The sequence below is a fragment of the Alosa alosa genome, chromosome 3, assembly GCF_017589495.1.
Source record: "Alosa alosa isolate M-15738 ecotype Scorff River chromosome 3, AALO_Geno_1.1, whole genome shotgun sequence".
In the NCBI taxonomy this organism is placed as follows: Eukaryota; Metazoa; Chordata; class Actinopteri; order Clupeiformes; family Clupeidae; genus Alosa; species Alosa alosa.
Genome location: NC_063191.1, coordinates 5,401,890 through 5,426,275, shown reverse-complemented (window position 1 = coordinate 5,426,275; position 24,386 = coordinate 5,401,890). Strand labels below are relative to the sequence as shown.

Here is a 24,386-nt window from a genome sequence, read left to right as displayed (position 1 = left end):
ATTCGTCTGTTTAACTGAAGTTCAAATAGACATGTTTGTGATGCTCCACTTTGTTGTTTAATAAAGCTTTACAACACGATGTGTCGGCGTTGGAAGTGTCAGGTTGTCTGTAGTAGGCTAGGCTTCATGCGCTGGACCATGAATATGCCACCAAATAAATAAAACCAAATAAACTCCACGTGGGTCTCGAACCACTACTAAATTAAACTGCTTGCATGATAACCTGACACCAACCTGCTTGCGCCACTAACCAGTTGACACTTCCCAGTGAAATTGGTAATATGTACTAGGCCTACTAGTAAATGAGGTCAACTATGTTATTGTGTTTAGCAGGTTAACACAGTGGATTATGGTGACTGGATACTGTGTTATCTTGCAATGTTGCCCAAGCTGTTTACTTAAGCCTTCAAAGTAGCCTATCAAGGTTAAGTTTACAAACGTTTCACTGATTGCTGCCAGGCCGCCTCTACGTGAAGTGTCTTATTATGAATGCCAGCAAATAAATAAAATAAATAAAAAAAGATTCAAACTCGAATGACAAAACTAGAACTATAATCTGCATATTAACCTGATGCATATCACAACAAACGTGAAACTGTCAGGGACAGAAGGCGACGCAAGAGCGCAAGTTCAAATTCAGAGTCTTTTTATTGAAGGGTTCAGGGGGGAAGAGGAGTGAGAAAAACGTGAGGTCTTGGAGGTTCCGGTTCCAGGGGTGCCAGGGGTGTCAGGGGTTCCAGGGGTTCTCGGGGCTCTGGGGTTTTCCAAGTCTCCGGGGGGTCCCAGTCCAAGGTGCTGAGTGTGTGTGTCCCCCAGTGAGCGAGCGGCGTCTCGGGCTGAGGGTGGTGACGCGTCGGGGCTCGCTCGTCTGGTGGTCGGAGGCCTGGGGAATCACACACACACACAACAGCAAGGTGAACAGCAGGCAGTAGTACAGACCAGGGCTAGGCACTAAACGTGGTGAGACAGAAGGCAGATTCGAGTTACCGGGGGGGCTGAAGATCGGAGAGTAATCGAGAAGATCCGGAAGGCAGGTCGGGATAACCGGGGCAGTAGAACAGGGAGGCAGTCAAGAAAGGATCCGAATCACAGGTAGGAGTCAGAGAGTAGACAGGCAGGCAGGTTACTGGTCCAGGTTTGAAGACGATCTGACAGGGCTTGGCTGAAAAACAGGGCTTTATATACTGGGAGAGGTTAGTGGAGAAATGCAGTGCAGCTGGCAGAGTAATTAGAGCAGAGTGGGGCAAGGTGAGGATGGTGAGTGGGAAATGCAGCGCAGCTGGCCAGGTAACAAGAGCAGAGCAGGGCGGAGCCAGGTGGAGCTCGTTAGGCAGAGTAGAGAGAGAGTGAGCAGAGTGGCAGAGAATTGAATCAATTAAGGTTGTTACCAGGGAGAGAGAATGCTCATGACAGGAACACGCATTGAAACGCACAATGTGCAGGAGAAGTCTAATGTGTCTTCATTTTACACAAAATTTTACATATCACAAAAGATATGTAATATCAAATATCACAAGATACACGTAGGCCTAGGCTATTTACGTTTGTGTTTTGACATGTTAACATAGGTTTGAGGTGTATTGGATTTATCTATATTTTAATAATGTATTTCTCACCAAGTGATAAAATGTACATGTATGTGGCGCAATAGGTTGATGCGTTGATGAGGCTCTTTTTAGTCTAGCTTACGGGTTCAATCCTCGCCATTCACAGTTTTTTAAATTTATACATTTTTAGACCAGCAATGCTTCCTCAATTTAGGCTGAAGATACTAGGTGGCCGCGGGCAGCCTGACCAGCAGTCAGTGAAACGTAATTAAGCCTAGGCTATACTTTGAAGGTCTAAATGGCTTGGGCAATGCAGCAAGATAACACAGTAGCCAGTTACCATGATCCACTGTGTTAACCTGCTACAAACACAACTAGATGTACCGCAGAGCGGTACAAAATATGACCGCCGCCTAGTCCAGCACATTTTTTCCACAAAAAGAAATCACGCTGAAAGGCCTATATGATTCTAACTGTCTCACTGAATTGCATTATCCACACTCAATTCTCACTGGTATCTGCTAGACAACAAGTACCAAAACATGATTAGTTCATAGATTTCACATGTAAAATTCATTTTATACAACCCCACCTCCATCTTGTCTGTTCATAATTCTGAGAAATTCTTGATTGTTTGTGGTGGTGTGAGTGTGTGTGTGTGTATGTGGGTGTGTGTGTGTGTGTGTGTGTGTGTGTGTGTGTGTGTGCGTGCTTGTGTGTGTGCCTGCGTATGTGCCTGTGCATGCAAGCGTACATATGTCTACTGTGTGAGTATGTGTCATACGTATGATTACTGTGAATGTGTGTGTGTGTGTGTGTGTGTGTATCTGTTTGTGCACATGTGTGCACATGAATTGGGTTAACATGACCCCTGGAGGCAAACATACGGAAAAAAATGGTCATCCTAGGCCCTACAGTTCTCAAGATATTCACAGAGAACTGTGTCTGTCTCCCCCTCCTTTTCGGGGGTCCAGTCCAGCGGGGGGCTACAGATCAAAACGAAAAATGACGGTTCCATGCTATCCATGTGGGGGTACATGCCCACCAAGTTTTGTGTACTCCGGTCTTTCAGTGTCCCGGGAATCCTTGTTGGTGTACGTCACTAAATGTACACAGAAATAATTTTATTGTAAGGCCCCCCATGAACGAAAGTACACAAAACTTGGCATGCATTTGGAGGGTGTCATAATGATCCTACACTTTTAATTTCGTGCAGTTTTGACCTTGTCAGCCAGAGATATTGTGATGAAAACACCTAATTTTTGCTTTTAATTTTTAACTAGGTGGCTATACATGAAATAAGTGGTAATGGGATGGGTGGACATGCCCCTTAAGACCAACATTCATAAAAAAAAAGGTGGACCTCCTAGGCCCCACGGTTCTCGAGATATTCACAGAAAACTGTCTCCGCCACCTACAGGCCAGTTGGTGTATACTAACATAAATTCATTTATTGTGTGGCCCCCCCATGAACGGAATTCCACAAAACTTGGCGTGCATACAGAGGGTGTCATAATGATCCTAAACTTCCAATTTCGTGCAGTTTTGACTATGTTAGGTCACAGATACCTTCAATTACAACACCTAATTTTTAATTTTTTGTGGTTAACTAGGTGGCGCTATACATGAAATGAGTGGTTATGGAATGGGTTGACATGGCCCCTTGAGATCAACATACAAAAAAAAAAGGTCCTCCTAAACCCTACGGTTTTCGAGATATTCACAGAAAACTGCCCTCCTTTCGGGGGGTCCAGTCCAGCGGGGGGGCTACAGATCAAAACGAAAAACGATGGTTCCATGCTATCCATGTGGGGTTACATGCCCACCAAGTTTCGTGTACCCCGGTCTTTCAGTGTCCCGGGAATCATTGACGGAAATTTGGGCATGTGCATGGGCACTGCGCGGCGGTCATAATAACATACTAGATGACCTATTTTACTTGTAGGCCTAGTAAATAAGTATGGCCAATTTCTCTAGGTTGTGTCAGCTTTGATAGTGGCGCAAGCAGGTAAATGTGAGGTTATCATGCAAGCAGTTTAATTTAGTAGTGGTTCGAGACCCACGTGGAGTTTATTTAGTTTTATTTATTTGGTGGCATATTCATGGTCCAGCGCATGTAGCCTAGCCTACTACAGACAACCTGACACTTCCAACGCCGACACATCGCGGTTGTAAAGCTTTATTAAACAACAAAGTGGAGCATCACAAACATGTCTATTTGAACTTCAGTTAAACAGATGAATCTGCGGCCAGGTATTGGAGGCTAAATCATCAGCTGAACACACCTGCAAGAGAAGGGGGCGGTTACGTTAACTCCAGAGGCAAAGTAAACAGTCCAGCCAGTTAACATGAAAGCCAGTTACCGTATAACACCGGATAGCGAGACAGCGGTGGCTAGGCGTCTGAGTTTTGATTTGTTTATGTAAGCTGACATAAAATATCATGCTGTTCACTTTAAGTAAATAAATGCACGGATGTGGCGCTTGTAGCAACCATAGATTTTAGGGTTCAAACTATGTTATGCTATGCTAGTTACAGTAACGTTATGTGTTTGTTATGTTATGCTATTCTAGTACTGCATCACAGCTTCTACCATGATAATACATTGCAGAACAACGGAGTATGGGTGTAAAAATTAGTGTAGTCTTAGGTGATCAGTGTAGTCCCCTAGCCTACTCCCTCCGCACAACCTCTCAAGAGTGTGTTAGTTGGTTAACTGCTGTTTATTGGGCGCTCCAGTGTTTCGGCTTGGATGTCCCTCAGCGACCGCATTGCGACTTCCAACGTCTCGCTCTAATGACCTACATCTGTTATTCTGGATTTCCTGGCAGCAGACACTCTCCATGTGTGCCATGTCAGTGGACATAGGGACACAAACCCCACATAAGCACCACCGATTGTTTTCTGTGCGCTCAGCTGTTTTCTTGAATTTCCCCTGGGGATCAATAAAGTATCTATCTATCTATCTATCTATCTATCTATCTATCTCTCAGATACACCTCTCTCTCGATCATCTATTTCTTCTCCATAGTCAGGCTCTGTGGGGGGCACTAAAACTCCCACTGCTCTTACTGGCTCAAAAGCAATTGGATGCCTGCCCTCATTGGTGGGTCTATCCCATTCGTCCATATCCATTTTGTTGAGGCAGTAAGCTAACTGTAAGGCTTTGTATTTATGGTATATTTAAATATTTAACTAGTGCTATAGACATCTGTTTTATTTGACTGCTTCATTTCCACTTTAACGTAAACTCTGCTTCTATTTAACATTAGGTCACTTTCCACAGGTGTATAGAATCAAGCACCTAGAATAGATTATGAATGCAGACTGGTGCTTGATTATACTGTGTGAAGGGACCTGATGAAACCCATCATGGGTTTCATTCATGGCATGAATACTCATTGTTGATGGTCGTAACGTTATACTGTAGCTTCTACCGTTCACATTTTAGTTAAAGCTAACAAATATGCTCCTGTTTTTATTTTACCAAATGTTTAACGTTGTACACCGCTTGTTTTGTGTAAATAGGCCAGGCTACGTTTTCATTCTACGCTGTTGATTCTTATGTAGCCTAAGTAAACACTATCACGGTATGCTATCATATTTCGTCTATGGATTTCATCAGGTCCCTTTCCACAGGTGTATACAATCAAGCACGTAGATAATGAATGCATGGTGCTTGATTAATACTGTGGAAAGGGACCTTATGAAAGCCATGAATAGGCTACTGTTAGGAAATTGACTGTACTATAAGTATTGTACAGAAGTTGAGCTATAACGTTTGTGTTGTCTACATAGGCTACAATAGTATGTTTATTCATTTCTGCATTGTTCTGGCCTATAAATTAAAGTGTAACCTAGCACGTGAATCGAGCTTTCCAGTTGTACATTGTAATCTGTAGGAAAAAATGTGGCTGACAGACCTAGCAAGCTGTTTTTATAGCAGTTGGTTATCAAGCTACTTAGTATCAGAACGATCCTTCCTTACTCATATGATTATCAACAGCAACAACAAACCCATGCCAAGTTTTCTAAGCTGCTTACGTTTTGTATTGAAAAAAAATATGATTAGCTATCAACTATCCTTAAACTGAAAACAATAAAACATTTATTTACAAACAAAGAATTCTACTTTGTTTGTAATTTAATATTATAGGTTAGTATTTAACTACCAGTAGCTTGATGGTGCAACAACTGTATTGTACTCTACCTTTTTTAATTGTCTAAAAAGCTTAAACTGTTTACCATGGTATTCGTTAGGTTAAAAATGTGTCAGCCTAATGTAATGTAACAACTTCACTTAAATAAATAAGCTGTATTGAACAATTGTACAATTGTAGACATTCCTTGTATTGTTTTGGTATAACTGTTAAACTTGCTTGCTTTTGTCTTTTAGGTTCCAGACCAGACCAGTGGTGATGACAATGAATGACATTGCGTGTGTGCCTGTCTGTGCACACCTGTCAACCATACATCTCTGACAATGTTGCAACATACAACATACATTCTTACAAACATGTGACCATATCTCAACATATCTGTGCACATACCATTTAACCATACTGAGACTTATCTGAGATCTACACTGAGACATTCTGAGAACTACTGTATATTGTTGTGTGAGGACTATACTAACTAACTATATGGAACTTGTATACCTGAATGATATTTGTCAACCAGGCATACCTTTGAATCATACCTGTGCTGTACAGTAACATCTGTGAAACTTAGTTATGCTGTTAGACCTCTGTTTTTAGACCTGAGCTGTGCTGTGTGAAGATTAAGATTCTAACCTAAGTTCTGTCTAAAACTGATCATCCGAAGGGCTGACTCTTTTATTCTTCAGTATATCACCATCAAATTTGACCTATTACCATTAACTGAGGCCTCAAGCTGTTGCTGCCAGTTCAGAATTAAAACTGATAAATAGATATGTCTTAGGATAATATGATTGGCATCATCAAGTTCTGTAAGAATGCAAATTCAGTAGATATCTGGTTTCTCCCATATCACTAACAATGGATTATTCCTACCGCTGAAATCAAGAAGACGCCTATGTAGTCACAAAGCCAGAACTGAGAGACTCAGGAGAAGTTTTTATCCCCAGGCCATCCGAACTCTGAACTCACACTATACTGACTTTGCACACATTCACTCCTCAGCACTCTCAAACATTTCCCAACTCTGAACTCACACTATACTGACTTTGCACTCATTCACTCCTCAGCACTCATGACCCCCCCCCCACACACACACACACACACACCCACACACACCTACAAGACTTTTAGCACTTTTACATCCCTCTCCTATGCTACAGACCTTTTATTTATTTTCTTATTTCATCACACGCCAAAACACACACACACACACACACACACATATCTGACTTTCTCCAACTTTTTGCACACTTTTTATTTATTTTTTTTGATTTCTCCTCCATCTACCCATGTCCTTGATTGCCTAGCCTTTCTGCCCCCCGCCCCCATCACACACACACTTACATCATCACTGTCATCACTTCACATACATACAGCACACTGCTTGCTACAGTAAGCCTCCTCTACATACTTGCTGCACACTGCCCCACACACATACACAACACATTGTCTTCAGGATCTTCTCCAACACACATCCTCTACATACTTTACAGCACACTGCCCCCCACCTACCCACACACACACACTACACACACACACACACAGTCACTGCTCCACTCCCTCCTGCCCACACACACATCTTCACTGTCATCACTCACATACATTACATACAGTACTCTGCTTGGCAATAGTCAAAAGTCCCTGCCCCCTACATACACAGCACATTATTTCATCAGGAAGCTTCTCCAACACACATCCCCAACATACTTTACAGCACACTGCCCCCCCCCCAATACACAGCACATTGTCTCATGAGGAAGCTTCAACACACATATTGCACACTGCCCTCTCCCCCACATACACAGCACACTATCCCATCTCCCCTGTCATCCCCCAACACACACACCAAGACCCCTGGCAGTTGGGTTAGCCCCTTGAGCCGTGGATCTGCCCAAGGTTTCTTCCTTGGTAAGGGAGTTTTCCTTGCCCCTGTTGCTCTTGGGTGCTCCTTGTTGGTGCCCCCACCCAATCCCAATCCTCCCCACCTTTTTATGCAGCCCTTGCCACTTAATCTACTAAACCCCTCTTCTACTGCACTTTTTTACCCCTTGTATCCTTGTATCCTTGTATTATTGGTTAACTTTAAAATTGGTTTCAACAACTTTGATTTTTTTATCTTCAAGCTTGCATTGGTTGTTAAGTGTTCATTAGTGTGTTCTGAGTATCATTCTGCTCTTTCTGCAGTACTGTATTAAAACAAAGAATGTTGATCAATATTGAATTAACCATTTATTTGTACTGACTGCCATATACTCTAAGCTAACATCGAACCAAGGAAGTGGTTTTCAAGAATACTGTAAGTCTATGTAATCTGAATAATCATACTGTAAGTCAGTGTTTTTCAACCTTTTTTGTGCCACGGCACACTTTTGACACTTAAAATGTCCCACGGCACATTAACATCCTGTGTGAAGAAAAAATAAACATACCATAGCCTAAAATGTCAAATAATACACAGATATGGCCTTATCATGGTTTCTATGCAAGACCTGCTCAATAAAACAAGCGCCCTCTGTTTCATTTGTAGGTGACTATATTTAATTTAATTGTTGTTATGAACTGGATATGTGATGATTCTGTAAATACTGGATATGGGGCCCCTGTGGCGATTCTAGACATTTTTAACAAGGGTGGCACTAGTGAGGCACTGATTAAGTCAAGGGTGGCATGAGGCATAAATAAATAGAAACAGGCTCAAGATGTGAAATTAGCACAAATACATTAGGGAAACCAGACGCAAACACCATACTCATACATTGAAGGACAAAAAAAACACAAATACCTTACTCTCACATAAAATTTCTTTCTATTTGAATAAAATGTAATACAAACACATTAAAGTGAATTATCTAAGTTGTCTGTCACTGGGCTATGCTGTTCTAAAGCAAATTCCATCATGGGGACATTAAAATATAATCAATTTTATTATATTATATTACTGTAAATGAAGATATACAAATATACTCATCCAAGACTTTTTCCCCACAATAACTTATATCTATGGCATGACAACTCTGGGCAAATTACAAGACCATAGACTGTATATATAGATATGTACAAGACAGCACCAGTGCTGCATTCATTGTTTTGCACTTTTATAATCACATCACCAAAAGTAGGTTATTGGTTTTACCAAAAGTATTTGGCAGTATTTTTAAACTACAAACCTATAGGTTTTTGTTGTCCAAAGGGGTGAAAGCCACTTTAACCTATAAAGTATTTTGATAAGTATTTTTTTTCCAACTAAATAAAATAAAAATGACAACATACTATTTTGTATTTTAAATACATGTATCAGACATACTGCCTATCCCTGGCTGTTGGCTGCAGCAACTCAAGCTAGGTAGTACTGATTGTTTTGTTTTTATGTTAGTTTTGATCCAATTTGACAGCTTTGCTATGTTGCCCAACCAAAATTTCTACCAGCCCACCCAAATATAGTAGCCTAGGTTAGAACCAGCCCTGCCCTGCATGGATACATATTTTACGATAATAATGGAGAAAATGTTAGCAAAACTTTAGGTTTTTGTTAACGAATCTCCTACCCTCATTCATCTATTTGCAACAGCCCACATTCTGCCTTCAATCCAGCGAGACAAGCGAAATAAATGTTTTTTTGTTTTTTTAAAGCTGTCATCGCCATAGGCATGATATTTAGGCTAACTCTGTTAAGCCTACACAAAGTTGCGAATTAAGGAGTATTTCCTGATCGGGGAAACCTTTCGTTCTGCAGTTCAATTGTGCCGCAGGCCAATAAAGACACTTCAAACTGCTGCAAGTGCATCAAGAAAGGTCCCGCCTTAGACCATGTTAATGGCCAATCGTAGACTAGGATTTGGGGGTGGCACCTGGGGTGGCCAATCGAATCTCAAGGGTGGCCTGTGCCACCCGGAGCCACCCCTCTGGCTCTGCCCCTGTGGGGCCCTGTTGTACAATGCCTGCATACCACAAATAGTGCAATCATACAATCAATGAGAGCATGTGGTTATAAATTCTTTGATGCAACAGTTGCTTTTCTGGACCAGTGAGTGACATTTGGGTAATTTTCTGCGGCACACCTGATGATCTCTCATGGCACACTAGTGTGCCCCGGCACAGTGGTTGAAAAACACTAATGTAAGTAATGTTATACACAGCAGTTTTTTGCTTTTACATGCAATGGTAATTCCCTGGAATTACATTTTCTAGTTTATTGTGATGTCGAAGTTGTTTTTGTTTCACGCATGCAGTGTGGTTTGGATGAGCCAGACAGGCAGCTTGCCTGTCTTCAGCTTAAAGTTTTTGTCCAAAATTGTGTGAAAAACATTCAATTAGCTGCCATAATTAAAAACATTTCCTCAAGGAGAAACCTCCGATTTTGTGTTGTCAATTCCATCCACTAGGCTAATTTCAGCTTGTAGGCTAGTTGATCAACGTTTAGCCTATTTTTCAACAGTTTCCAAACTTTTTCAAAATGGTAGGCTAATCCATGAGAAAAAAACAACACCAAAACATACATATCTGTAGCCTGTTAGATTGTGGTTTATGCGCTGTAAACACTGTGTCTTTCGCGAGAGTGAGCTTGTTGGCTACTATTTGCCTGCGTGCCTGTCTGCCTGCGTCTGTGCGTGCGTGTGTGCACACGGGGAGGGAGCACCGATTTTGTGCCCAGGGCCCGTGGTGGTCATGATAATCCGGCCATGACCGTAATCTTAACTTAGTTAAACATTAGCTTACTACAATTTATGCATGTTCATTTCTCCAGTGTAACTTGCTTTATACCCAACCTATAGTGCAAAAATTAAAAGTATTTTCACATATATAGCAGTCACATACCCTGAAAATGAACTAAAAACTGAATTTTCCAGTCTGCTTATCTCATGACTGCTTTAGGCCTAGTCCACACGTACCAAACCAATCTTTTTTTCCTCCGTCTTCCCTGGAACCGTATCAAGAATATTTGCGTCCAAACGGATCCATCTCAACACGACTCAACACGTTACTTCTTACCCCAGGCCTATAGGTGGCACTGTTTCTTTACAGAAATTGACCAAAACTTGCGCTTTACAAACAGACAGAATAGGCTACAACGAAATGGCTAGTGCAAGGAAACCAGAATTGTTTGTGTGGACTGATGGTGAACTGTCAACTGTAGTCAACTGTAAAACTAATACACTTTATTTTACGGTTTGTGAAGGGTGCAGTCGCGTCCTTTATTTGGCTAACGCAGGTAGGCCTACTAATCACCTTTGCTTTCTTTGGTTGTAGGATAGTCTGTGATTCACATTAGTTTTGGCTATCACCGCAATTAGGCTACTAAACGCAAGGCTTACCCAAGTTCTAGGCTATTCTGTCGCCCATTTATAATATTGCTATAAAACCTTCGTTAGTAACAGTCAATACTTTTGCCTGCATCAAATCGCGCATTTGCATTCAGTGTGCTACCATCGGCTTAACGTAAGTTCTAAGCGTCTTTGTATGCTTATATCTGATTTCACTCGACTGTGAATGCATGTATATATGTTGTAAGACATGTAAAATAAATGAATGACACTGGCACTACGCACAAATTAATATAGCCTAAACTTACACCGCACTTTCCTAATAACTTAAGTTCTCTCGCGTCACTGACAGTAGCTAGAATGCATAAAAAAACACCGGGAAAAACAGTGTTCAGTCCACCAAGTCATAAGCTATCGGCGCTACGCAGCACCAGTTGTGATATTTATCTTACGGAGTGTAATCGTAGGTAATGTCATGTATGAAAACTAGTATTGTTAGGCAATAGAGCTGCACAGTCCCGCCCACAGCCGATGCCGGATGTATTGTGATTGTTATTCGCGATCTCTTGGATAAGTACTTCATTACCCACAATCCTGAACAATCCCACAATCCCACAGTGATGCGTCTGATTGGTGGAAAGGCCGTTATGGTCATAGTTGGAAACTTTCTCAGCGAAAAATATTGACAAAGATGGCAGAGTCTTTTACTGCCTATGGCGAAAATCTTAATGTGATTAAAAACTTTCTTGACGAATATTGGTACTTGTATCAACAAGGATTGGGGTTTATACATCACAAGAACTTAGTCAGGGCTAATACACTATCAAATAGACCACTGTAAATGTTAGTTTAAACACTTAAACTTTTCAGGTAGCCGACAGGCTAACCTTTAGCATTTCCGACATTGTATGTCATTACATAATGCAGCTAACATTAGCCTACATGCTGCAACACAGGTATGAAATATATTGTTTTAGTGAGTGTCCAAATGGGTGAAAGCCACTTTAAATCGGGTCACATTATTGACTGTTGTGTGTCCGAGAGTCAGTTTGTGGGTTTTGTAAGGGCCAGCATGAGGGACAAGACCTACAAAGTTGTGGTGAGTTAAGCAGGGAGGTTGGTAACGTTAATGCTGCTAGCAGTGCTAGTTAACATTAGCTAGGCTACTGTAGCCTTCATACTGTATGATTCATATTAATCATTAAAGGGGTGGTTCAGGATTTTGGACATAGGACCTCATTTCCAAGTAAGCAAGTGTGATATTTATCAGTGGAGACCGTTTTTAAAACGTTTCATCCAGTCGTTCTAATTGCAGAGTTAAGTGAGGTGCTAGGCTAGCGCAAGTCAACGGTATGTGCTAGCCTGCCACTAAAACCATTCTTACCTACTCCAAAGGACACTTTCGAGGCAAATTCCAGACAATCGATGTAAATGTCTGTGTTGATAGAATAGTGTAAGAAATACAACTACCCTCGCGTCGGCGTTCGCGATAGTTATACATTGTTCCCTGAAGTTGGTAGTAGTCATTTTGCATCTCAGCTGGGACTGATATTACCAAGGCTACTACTAGGTATCCCCATTGAGTGCGCTTTACTGTTTACTTTTTGGCGCAGTACTACTAACTGGAGCAAGTATAATTCCGCCGCTGCTAAGACACTAGTCCCTCAAAATGTAATGCGATCGTTGAAATGCAAGGATAGAATAATGTTAGAAATAAAACTATCAATACAGACATTTACATCGATAGTCTGGCGCTATAATTTATTTGCCTTGGGTGTACTTTGGAGTGGGTAAGACTGTTTTTTAGTGGCAGGCTAGCACATACCGTTGACTTGCGCTAGCCTAGCACCTCGCTAACTCTGCAATTAGAAGGACTGGATGAAACGTGTTGAAAACGGTCTCCACTGATAAATATCACACTTGCTTACTTGGAAATGAGGTCCTATGTCCAAAATCCTGAACCACTCCTTTAACCTAGGAATACTTCGTGCATTTAATGAACATTTTGTGTAATAATTCACGGCAAATTAATAAACTGAATATGGTGGTCCAAGAGCAGTCCATGCACCAGTCCATGCATCAGCCCGACTGAGCAGTGATGACAGCATAGGATGAGTCAGGTAACGTTACGAAGCACTGCCGTTAACGTTAACCGCTTTCACACACATACGATATAAAATACACGATGATAAATATAAAATTCAATATCAAAACACTATTATTTACACGATTACTCCTGAAATAACTGCATAACACATTCACTATATAAAAATCACTGTTTGGAGGAAAGGGTTCGCGTGCTGTCGCCGGTTGGAAATGGCAAAATAAATCGCGCCGATTTTGCCTATATTATTCAGTGAGGCGCGGTGGTTTATGGGATGAGTAGTTCCTTCGCTCGGAAATGAAAATATGTACACAGTCTTGTACCTTGACTTTTTTGGATTTTCTCTTCGTTTTTTCACTTTCGAAATGATATGTTGTATGCTTATGAGTTATGCCGTAGCTGGTTAGCCTAAGACATGCTGTAAAACTCTTTAGATACGGATTTTTCCAAACGTCAATGGGACAAATGAATGGGAATCTTACATCCAGCACCTAACCGCATTTTGGCTGTGGGCGGGACTGTGCAGCTCTATACTATAAGTGCAACTCCAGGGCAGCTGAGGTGTGGCGATGACATCATCGAAACGCAAGCAGTATGTGCGGTTTCGCTGTCTAAACGAATTCAAACGGGCTACAGTTTCAGATTTTTCCACTCTGGGACCAGGTTTCAAGAAAGTGCGGTTTCGGACAGTGCGTTTACAGGATTCGTTTGGACGCTCGGCCAAGACGAAGCAAAACCTCTGCGTTTAACCTAAAAAGCGTCTCCGTGTGTACAGGCCCTTAGCCTACTCGGTGAACTCGACAAACTGATACTATGCATTGTTGTGCTTCAATGAAAGTCATTAACAGTACTTTGTAATGATCTGTCTACACTGGCACACACACTGCAAAAACTGCTTAATAAAATCTAACCAACTCTTTTTAATCTCATATCAAGATCAAACATCTAGTTGGAGAGACTTACCTCTATCTCGTAAAATCATTTGACTTAATTTAAGAAGAGTTTGATTTCTTTTAAGACATCTCATCCTGAAAACAAGCAAATTTGTCTGCCAGTGCGTTAAGCAAATTCGTCCTAAACACAAGCAAATTTGTCTGCCAGTGCGTTGAGTAAATTTGTCTTGATAAGACTCCTTAAAATAAGTCAAAGTGTTCTTAAATTAAGTCAAATGATCTTACGGGAGAGCACTAGGTAAGTCTTTTCATATTAAAAAACAATACCAAATAGATTTTTTGATCTTATTACAAGATTAATAACACTTGGTTAGATTTCATTTTTTGCAGTGTATTGTTTTTAGTATGAACAGACGCTAGGTAGCCTAAGTCTCTTTATACTGAAAACAATACCAAGCTTTTTTGATCTTGATAAGATTAATAAGACTTGGAAACATTTTATTACATAAGCAGTTTATGTATTGTTTAGACACAAACCACGTTCAGTTTCTAAACAGATTCCCTTTCATTGATACTTTTGAATAACTTTCTAATCAAGTTAACTCACCATTTCGTTTCAGCTGAAGTATGTCGGTAGGTCTACTCTTTCATAGCACATGCCAGAGCACATGCCTCCTCCTGATTCCTGAGACGACTGGCAATCGCTCATCTGTCTAGCCTGACTCATTTAAGTTTTTTCTACACGTGCCTCTGAGGTATGGAAAGGTAACGTAGCCTATGAAGTGTTTGAAATGGTGTTATATGAAACGCAAAAAATTGACATCCTGTTTGTTTGGGGTCCGAAATTAATACTATTACATGCGCTAGTGCGCCTTACCAAATGTAAATAACGTTCGAATTTTTTTGCTTGAGGAAAAAGTTTGGCAGCTGCTAACATGACCATGAGAATACATGCCTATCTAACGCTACGTTTTTGTAGTTAATGTGAGTTATCATTGCAAAGTTATTAACCACTATTCTGAGTTTATTTGATTCATGGGCTTCGCATGAATTCTGTCTCAAAGTGTTTGGACAAGGAGAGTTTCATTCAGATAAATTGGTTAAATTGTCTACTCTATTCACTGAAGCTTTATATGATTTTAAAAAAAGAATAACTGGTTTTACAGTTGCCAGACGACATGCTGAATACAAGCATGGATTTTGTGACACGCATTTGTGTTTCACGTACAGACTGGGATGGCGCAGAAGCTGGTGACTTCAACCCACAGTCTTCAGAACCACCAGTCACCAAGCATAGCTGCTCCTAATGGTATGATGCTATTTCCTATTGCCACTACAGTGAGCATATTTTGTCATTTATTTTAGAAACGCCAGGTTGACAGTGGGTTAAGAAAGTTAATAACAATTAAGTTACTCAAACTTGTTTCATTTTCTTCTCTCCAGACATTTCCCATTCTAGAGCAGATGGTTCTGTGCAACCTCTCCTAAATTGGTATTCCGCAAGATGCAGCACGGAAATAGGAAGAGGCCACTCAATGAGTTCTGATACAAAGACTTCAAATGGTAGGAATATTCCATCTTTAGTGTTTTGCTACCCCTTCCGTACACTGTACAAATTTACAGCAACTTGCTGGCAGCAAATAACCAGTAAGTTGCTGTATTTCACTCTACAGTACACCTACTGTATATGAAATCACAGTACCTACACCCGATACTGTAAATGCAAACTACAGTAGTACTACCAGTGCTGTAATGTATACAGTATTGAATTGTCTACCGTATTTCTAATCACAGTACTTATGGATCATACTGTAACTAAGTACAGTAGTAATACCAGTTATACAGTAATTTTGGGAAATTCATATCCTGCTTTATCTACAGCCAGGATAAATTTGGCTAGGCCTAGGTATGGTTTAGGCTACACAAACTTGCATAAATAACCATTGACAACTTGTTATCAGTTTGAAAAGCAAGTACATTTATTCACTTTTTTTTTCGAAATTCTCCTGTGCTGCATCCATAACGTTAGACCAACGGTTGCAGTCAGTAGCAGAGTGAAGCAGCATCTAGCAGAAATAGAAGAAAAACTTTAGAATAACCATAGACCAGTGGTCCCCAAACTTTTTCTTCTGAGGGCCAGCTCACTATGCCTGGCTCTAAGAGAGGGCCAGAGACTCGAAGTATATCAGTAACCATAAATAGCTTAGTGCTGTGAACAGCAGTGTACCTTAGTTGAATATTCCATTACATTTAATCATAGGCTACTGCAATTTAATACCATTGTTAGCTGTGTTTATGTTGCCATCATGTCATATCAGTGTAAAATGTAGCTCAAATGAAATAATATTAATAAAAAGACTTTTCCCAAAAGCATTCCCAAAAGTATTAGCAGGGAGTCCCAAAAGTATTTTATTCAAAAATGTGTGAACTCTGAACTCTGTGTCTTTGCATACACAGCTGAAGTTGTGAACAAGCAATTCATTTAAAGTTCTCAAACTATGAGAGTTTTATGAAGTGCTGGCAAAAACATCTGAAATGACCACCATTCTAACTTTCACTCACCTGATGAGAACTCTGTGAACGAGTGAATAAAAATAGAAATAATTATCCCAGAAAGTCCCAGAAATATGACTTGAATAGAAGTTAGTTAGTTATTAACAATTCATTGATAAACTTCTAGGATCCTTTGAGCACTGATGCAGTCAGCATAGGCCTCTTATATTGATTGCAGGTAGGCCTACATTTCATTCCGTTTTCAATGGCAAACGCGAAACAGCGGCAAAACAACCACCAGTGGACAAAAAAAAGAGTATTACATGTGTACTGTTAACACTTTCTATAGAGAATGAATGGGGAAATTACGGAGTTTATAGTTTGACGATGTCGTACTCCGTGTGGGACAGATGCTATAACGTTAGACCCGGCACATGGACCGAACTTGACTCGTGACAAACGTTCCCGCACCTTTAGGAAAACAAACAACCCCTCTCATTAACTCCAACGCAAAATTAGGGTCAATAAACGTAATTAGTACAGAAATCGCAGGGAGTAAATAATAACAAAAATACCACAAATCAATATGACCACTCAATACATAACCACTTTGCGATTCGTTGACCGTGAAAGATACCTAAAAAGCTTAATTCAATTAATATAAAAACATGTCCCTTCAGTCTCCCGAGTGCAGTGGTGCAACAACCCACTCAGTGACCAGAAGTGTCATACAGTCTTCTCTTCTTATGGCTTGTAGCCATAATTTTCTTCTGTCAGGATTTTTTGAGGACATGGTAGGCAAAAGAAACTCAGGGAGGGTTCTTAGCTGTGTGGTTGGTACATGTCTACCGGTTCACTCTGGCTTGTTCTGAGGGAATGTTTTCCCCTCAAAAGGGGCATGGCGCAAACAACCTGCTCTGTGTGACGCGGGTCCGTTTGTAAGTATATAGAGCTGGTAAGCCCATCCGCTAAACCCCCAGTGGACCTCTAGATTAAAAATCGTCAATGCAAGTGAATGTGAGAAAATAATTATTTTCTGGTCCCGTTTGAATTGTGCCATGAATGTGAACATATGTTGTCTGTGAATTTTTAAAATAATTTTTCATGTTACGAGTTTGACAGTATATATGATTCTTCGGCTATCAGTTGTGGAAAAGACATAACGAGAAAGACTACATGTCGCCTGTGACGTGAGCTAGCTCTAATCGCTAACATTAACTGAGATGCTAGTTTTTGTAACGGCAGGAATAAACACACATGGCAACAAAAATATTTGAAACATGTCTAGCTTCACTCAACACATTAACACTATGATACAGTGTGATTGTGAAGTTGTATGGTTCACTGTGTTCAAAGTCGATCTTAATAACCCTCTACATCTCGACCAACTGATGGTTGTTATGGGAAACTAGTTAGCTGTCGTCTAGCGGAAAGTTGTAGTCCACAAAGTGCTCTCACACAAAGTTTAACCGCATCAAACTTCTACCCGCTCAATTGTAGCATTCTTTACACAACAATTTATATTAAAAATTCACAGACAACATATGTTCACATTCATGGCAAAATTCAAACGGGACCAGAAAATAATTATTTTCTCACATTCACTTGCATTAACGATTTTTCAATCTAGAGGTCCAGCGGGGATAGCGGAAAGGGCGGGACTTACCAGCTCTATACCACAGACATGTTTTGGGGGGCCACCCAAAATGAGGTGGCGGGCCATATTCGGCCCGCGGGCCGTAGTTTGGGAACCACTGCCATAGAATATATATATATATATATATATATATATATATATATATATATATATATACTGTATGTTTTTTGAGCTTACTGTCAATGCTGTCACTGAAGATGGTGTTAGCATAACTCAGTTTCGCAAGGTATATTTAACGTTAGCAAGTTCTAGCTGTGAGCTCATTGATGATGTTTGCTTGCAGCAACAGCCATTCGCGCTGTTCGTCCGAACAACGGTTAATGATAGTCAGATGTGACTTAAAGTTAACTTATATCAATATTGCTAAAGTTAGCCTATTAAACTCACAAAACCGTACATGATTATGAGGAGTTAACGTTACATAAGTTAGCTGGTAAACCTCCACGTTAATGTTAACCAGCAGCACATCATCTTCAGCCTAACAATGTGACAGTAACAGTAACTAGGCCTACTACTAACTACTACTAACCTAGACAGTAACTAGACCTACTAGCGAATGTTTTATATACATTATATAAATATAATAAACTGTAACTTACTGAGAACTAAGGTAGGCCTAATTATAAATGAGACTGCCATAACGTTAACGTAACATAAAACATTAATGTTAGTGCTAATGCCACCGTCACAGCAACAGCATCTATGATAGCTAGCCTAACATTAACGTTACTTACTTAGTTGATCCAACAAGAATGGATTTTAGACAGTACAACCAGTGGTCTAGTGGGGATTTTTAAAGTGGGGGGACGCTATTTTAATCAAAGTCAAAGTCAGCTTTATTGTCAATTTCTTCACATGTTCCAGACATACAAAGAGATCGAAATTACGTTTCTCACTATCCCACGGTGAAGACAAGACATATTTTGCCAATTTAGGTCCCACAGACAAACATAACATTCAAGTGAACAAAAAAGTAAGTAAATAAGTAAATAAGAGGGCACATATAATAATGAGAAAATAAGAGCAGCAAAATTTGGTTGAAATTGTGCATAGACAGTCAATAAAATACTAGTGCAAAGTCAGGCCAATAAAAGGCTTGGGTAGTTCTGTTTGACCTAAGTAAGAAAGAAAGTGGCATAGTGGTGCAAGTTATGTAAGAGCAGCAGAAGTGTTGTGTTTTCAGGACAACAACACCAAGTTGTAAAGTGTACAAGTGTGCAAGTGTGCAAGTGGAGTAGTGCAGGCGGCCATTTTGGGTCCAATGTCCAGGATGTTATGTAGCTGAGGGTGGAGGGGAGGGAGGGAGAGAGTTCAGCATCCTTACAGCTTGGTGTATGAAGCTGTTGGTGAGTCTGGTAGTCTTGGGGCGCAGGCTTCTGTACCTCTTCCCAGAGGGCAGTAGATCAAACAGATTGTGGCGGGGTGACTTGCATCACTCACAATTTTGGTCGCCTTGCGGGTGAGGTGGGTGGTGTAAATGGTGTAATGTCATCATTGCAGAAACTGTCACGCACCTCCACATACATCGGTGCGTAAGGCCAAGGCCAAATTGTTACCAGTTTTCGTGAACATGTAACCGAATTCAAAAAAACAATTAAATGACATGGATTAGCTTCAAATTGTAGCCTAATGTCTTCACCCAAACTACACTTTTCCACCAAAGTCTATGAATATGATCTGTAGCTTTTACTTTTGTTGTATCATACAATAAACAGACAAACCAAAATGTAGAGTAGCCTATGTAATCTAGCGTAGTCTAATCTCCTTGGCGCATAACATGCTGCGGCATGGCTTCATTCATTACCACACGTAAACCATAGCAATAACAATAGCACACGCATTCAACACGCTGTGTGGTCAGTGTAGCTCAATTTGAGAGGGCGTCATATGAATGTCATTGCGAATGATTAAAATGCAGAGGTGCACAGTAAATAAAACAAAAAAATAACAGAAAGAACATTGGCAGGCAAGTGCCAGTAATTTGAAAAGTTTTTGTTTGGATGAAGTAGCTGCACCAATCGTAAGTTTTTCCTAAAGTTGTTCAGGTTCACCGTTGGGTCATTACTTGTGGCTACATAAGTACTTCGACTTATGGTTACACCACGTCAAGATTTCCCAGTAAACCATAAATCTATGACTTTTCAATATCTTTTCAAAATGATGATTTGGATGGAAAATCAACATAATAACACTTGTCACCTTGCTATCTGGGAGCTTAACTTTGTATTTATGTGCAAAAAGAAAACAGAAAACCCCAACTGATTTTCCGCCATGTTTTTTTTTTCAAAATTTTCAAAAAGCTGACAAGTGAGGGAGGAGTCAGATTTATTACTGTGTTATGATTCGCAGCATTTTTTTTATTACTGTAGTTTGACCATTTTTGACCATAATTCATAGCGAAACCACAGCAACATACTGTATTCACTAATACAGTACACATTTTCCCCAAAAACAGCAGTGATGCTGTGAAAATCACAGAATCTTGTTACAGTGTAGTTTTTGCGCTTTCAAATGACCCATCGTCAGTCTTCAAAGCAGAATCAGGCTTGTCTAACTGGAAGCAAGACGGTGGCTTCAAAGACCATTCCAAATCAGACCATTGTAAAAATAGTTGTAAATACTTAAAAATTGTGTAAATACTGTATGAAGTTGTTGCTCACATGCTGTGTGTGTGTGTGTGTGTACTGTGCATGTGTGTGTTTGTTTTAATGTACACAAACTGGCAGTGAAAGTGGTTTCTCTTTTCAACAAAAGGGGAAAGAGTTAAAGTAAAACTTGTTTAATTGAACAAAAAATGTGTGTATGATGATGTATTAAATATCAATTTAAAATCAGTTTAAAATATCAATGTATTTCCACTGAAGTGTCTATTATATTTTAGTTTTATATTGTGTTTTCAATGCACATTATAAATAAATAGGAAAATTGTTAAGAATTGTATTGGCTTTTTTGTTTTTTAGCATTTAGCATTCAAGTATTTGAACACAAGGTAACACTGGTGAAATGTATGCACCTTACTGCTGTGGTGTAGTCTAGTTAGCTGTAGTGGGTATACTGTGATCAACCCCAAATATTAATACCTATCCTTGGGCAAACCATGGGCAAATGCTTTTCTTTAGACACCTGACTATAAAACCATCAGCCAACTATGATGCTGATAATGGAACTCTCTTGAAAGGGTCTATAAAAATAACTGTAAATATTGTTCTATTGTATTTAAAGTTTATTTTTCAAGAAAAATCACTACTCACTACTATTTTGCTTCATGTCCCTTCATTTGTCAAAAATGTTTTTTAACCTGACATACACTTTAATTGTGACAACTGTGTCTTTGTTTATCTGTGACAACTGTGCAGTGTGCACTGTTGTATTCCCAAAATCTCCAATCAACTGAATAGCTTTACAGCCATAAACCTAAACAAATGTAAAATAAAATACATAAGAAGCCTCTAGAGACTATCTAGATTAAAGCAGTAAAGGCAATGTCAAGATACCTCTAAAACCAACTAAGCTAAGCTAAGTTAAGCAGACAGCAAGAGCTAAAGAGCTAAGAAGCTAATATTGAGCTAACTAGATGTACCGCAGAGCGGTACCAAATATGACTGCCGCCCAGTCCGGCACATTTTTTCCACAAAAATAAGTCACGCTTGTCACAGGGTCCTATGATAGGCTTTGAGAAAGCACTGGTTTAGTCCGTACAGCAGCTCCAGCCTGGAGCGTTATGTGACTGACCGTAAGTGTCCAGAGATAATCCAGAGTCCGCAAGTAGCCTAATCCCCAGAGTTCGCAAGTATCCACAGTGTTCGCAAGTAATCCACAATGTTCGAAAGTAATCCACAATGTCTGGTGTGCTGCGGAATGCCCCCGTCCGGCCGCACTAATCAACACGCCGAGAGTCTCTTCGTGTCCAAATTCAGCTTCTCTTTATCTCCCCCTTAACAGCAACAATCACACGCTCCCAACAAGCCACAGGTGTCCCACCTCACCTGCAGCCTACTGCAATTAATCCACATGATGGGGGCGTAGCCGTCGTGGCCAGTAAACGCCATTCACTACAGTATATAGCCTACTTGGGAAGTTTTTCTATTTTCGTATTGGTGTGAATTAATGTGTAGATCCGAAGTTGAAACGGTAGGCCTAGCTGTGACGTGCAGTCACCTGACCATCATCAAATTAGAGGATATTTCAGAACTATTGACGTGGACAGCTCCCCTTAAGAGCGTCTTAAGAGCAGTGCACGCACGTTCACGATGTTGAGCATGTTCGGGAAACAGAAACATTCTACATGAATCGTAGAAAACCCTCGTAAGTGCGTGTCTCCATCATTATTGGGAAACGGGGCCCAGGGCTGGTTTTAGCCTAGGCTACTAAATATGGGTGGGCTGGTAGTTTTGGGTGGGCAACATAGCAAAGCGGTCAAATTGGATCTAAATTGACAAAACACAAAACAATTGTGCTTCCTAGGTCGAGTTGCTGCAGCCAGTATTTCTGATTCAAAATAATTATTTCAAATACAAAATAGTATTTTGTCATTTGTATTTTATTTTTGTTGAAGAAAATGGCTTTGTATTTTGTGTCAAAATACTTTAAAGGTGTATAATTTTGTAGTTTAAAAAAAACTGCTAAATATTTTTGGTAAAACCAATAGCAGAGGTTAACGAAGTAACCCGCAATTCCTTTACTTAAGTGAAAGTACAGATACACCTTGTCAAATATTACTCGATGATGTCAAATATTACTCGAACGATGAAGGAGAAACAAAATGTTAATTGAGTTGAAGTAGAGAAAAGCATAAGTACATAAGTACACAAAAATCAAAAGTACAACCATTTTTCCTTTTTAATGTAATATTTTTCATACACAATAATAATATGTAAATCCTTTGGTTAGTCACTAGCACTGTGTATTCATTCACATGCGTGCATTCACACTGATAATTATGACAACAAAGTGCGCTGCAATAAATAAACAAATAATGGTAAAAAAGTTTGCCCTCAATGATCGCATTACCATGATGAAAGAACACTAACCGATTTTGTTTAATTACAGTTATTATATTGGTATAACACATGACTGGACATTGTAAAAGGGGGGCGGGCATTTACGTTCAGTTGTGAAGACCAATACCCTATTTTGAATGACAAAACAGTTTTGGGTGTGTAACAGCTTAGAATGGCTAATTGACATTGAGCACTATGGCTCCAGGCATCCCAAAGTGCTGGGAGGAGAATGCACTGAAGTTCTTGAATTGTCAAGGACCAGTTGGGGCAGTTTCATGTCTCTGTTGCTGAGATAGTTTTGATCGTTAAAAGGTCAGAATTGCCAAGAATCTTGTAGGGCTGTTTTGGGCCGTTTCTGTTGCTGAGATAGTTTCGATCGTCAAAAGGTCAGAATTGCTAAGAATCTTGTAGGGGCTGTTTTTAAAGAGTAGAGATTGTCTGTGTTGTTGGGGGTGAGACAAGGTACTCATGTTTTGCATGATATCTCAGCACCCAAAGTTGTTATAAATCTATAGTAGCACATATATTATCATCTAATGTTGTGATAGACCTTTGTATGACCGTATGTTCTATAGATATAACCTATTGAACTTCCATTTGCTATTTATGGCCTGTAGGCTATGAAATGTTTTTTTGTGCCAAAATTAAATAAATAAATGAAATATGAAATAAATAATTAAAAGTTTAAATAAATAAATAAAAGTTGTTTTTTTTTTGTACTCACTTTTTATTGTATTGGTGGGTAACAACATATATGAAAGGCATTGTTACAATACAGATGCACAAACCCAAACATACCCCTACCCCCTCCCACCCCTACCACATGGGATACAACACAACTATCAGTGTAGCACAGTCAGTATAGAACAGTCCACTTAGTTTCTCTCCAGTAAAATGTCTTGAACTCTGGCAATTCCATTTCTCCATGTTTGTATTGTCCGCGGAGTAGCGCCATTAATCTTGGCAGAAGAAAGTTCAAAAAAAAGAATCTCTAAGAATGTATTATTCAGCCAATGCTTATGGGCTAAACAATGATCTTTTTGGCTGCTGTTAGACCAGCTAACCAATTTTTTGTAGACCTTTCATTCATGCATTCAAGTTTAGAGTCATCATTGAGAAGGTGTAAGACAGGATCCATAGAAAGCTGAATATCAATGAGATCAGACAATGACTGTAACACCTTATTCCAAAAATCATAAATCTTAGGGCAGTCCCACATTATATGCATAAAAGTCCCCAAAGCATTTTTTGAGCACAAAATACAAAATGGA

The 24,386-nt window shown here is 39.9% G+C and overlaps 1 long non-coding RNA gene across 1 annotated transcript; it reads right to left on the bottom strand.

Moving 5' to 3' along the window:
* Positions 1–629: 629 nt before the first annotated feature.
* LOC125291758 lies at positions 630–14,631 on the bottom strand. The gene is made up of 2 exons (XR_007193062.1): positions 14,573–14,631; positions 630–883 (listed from the first exon to the last, which is right to left on the bottom strand). It is a non-coding gene; the product is annotated as an uncharacterized LOC125291758 (long non-coding RNA).
* Positions 14,632–24,386: the final 9,755 nt, after the last annotated feature.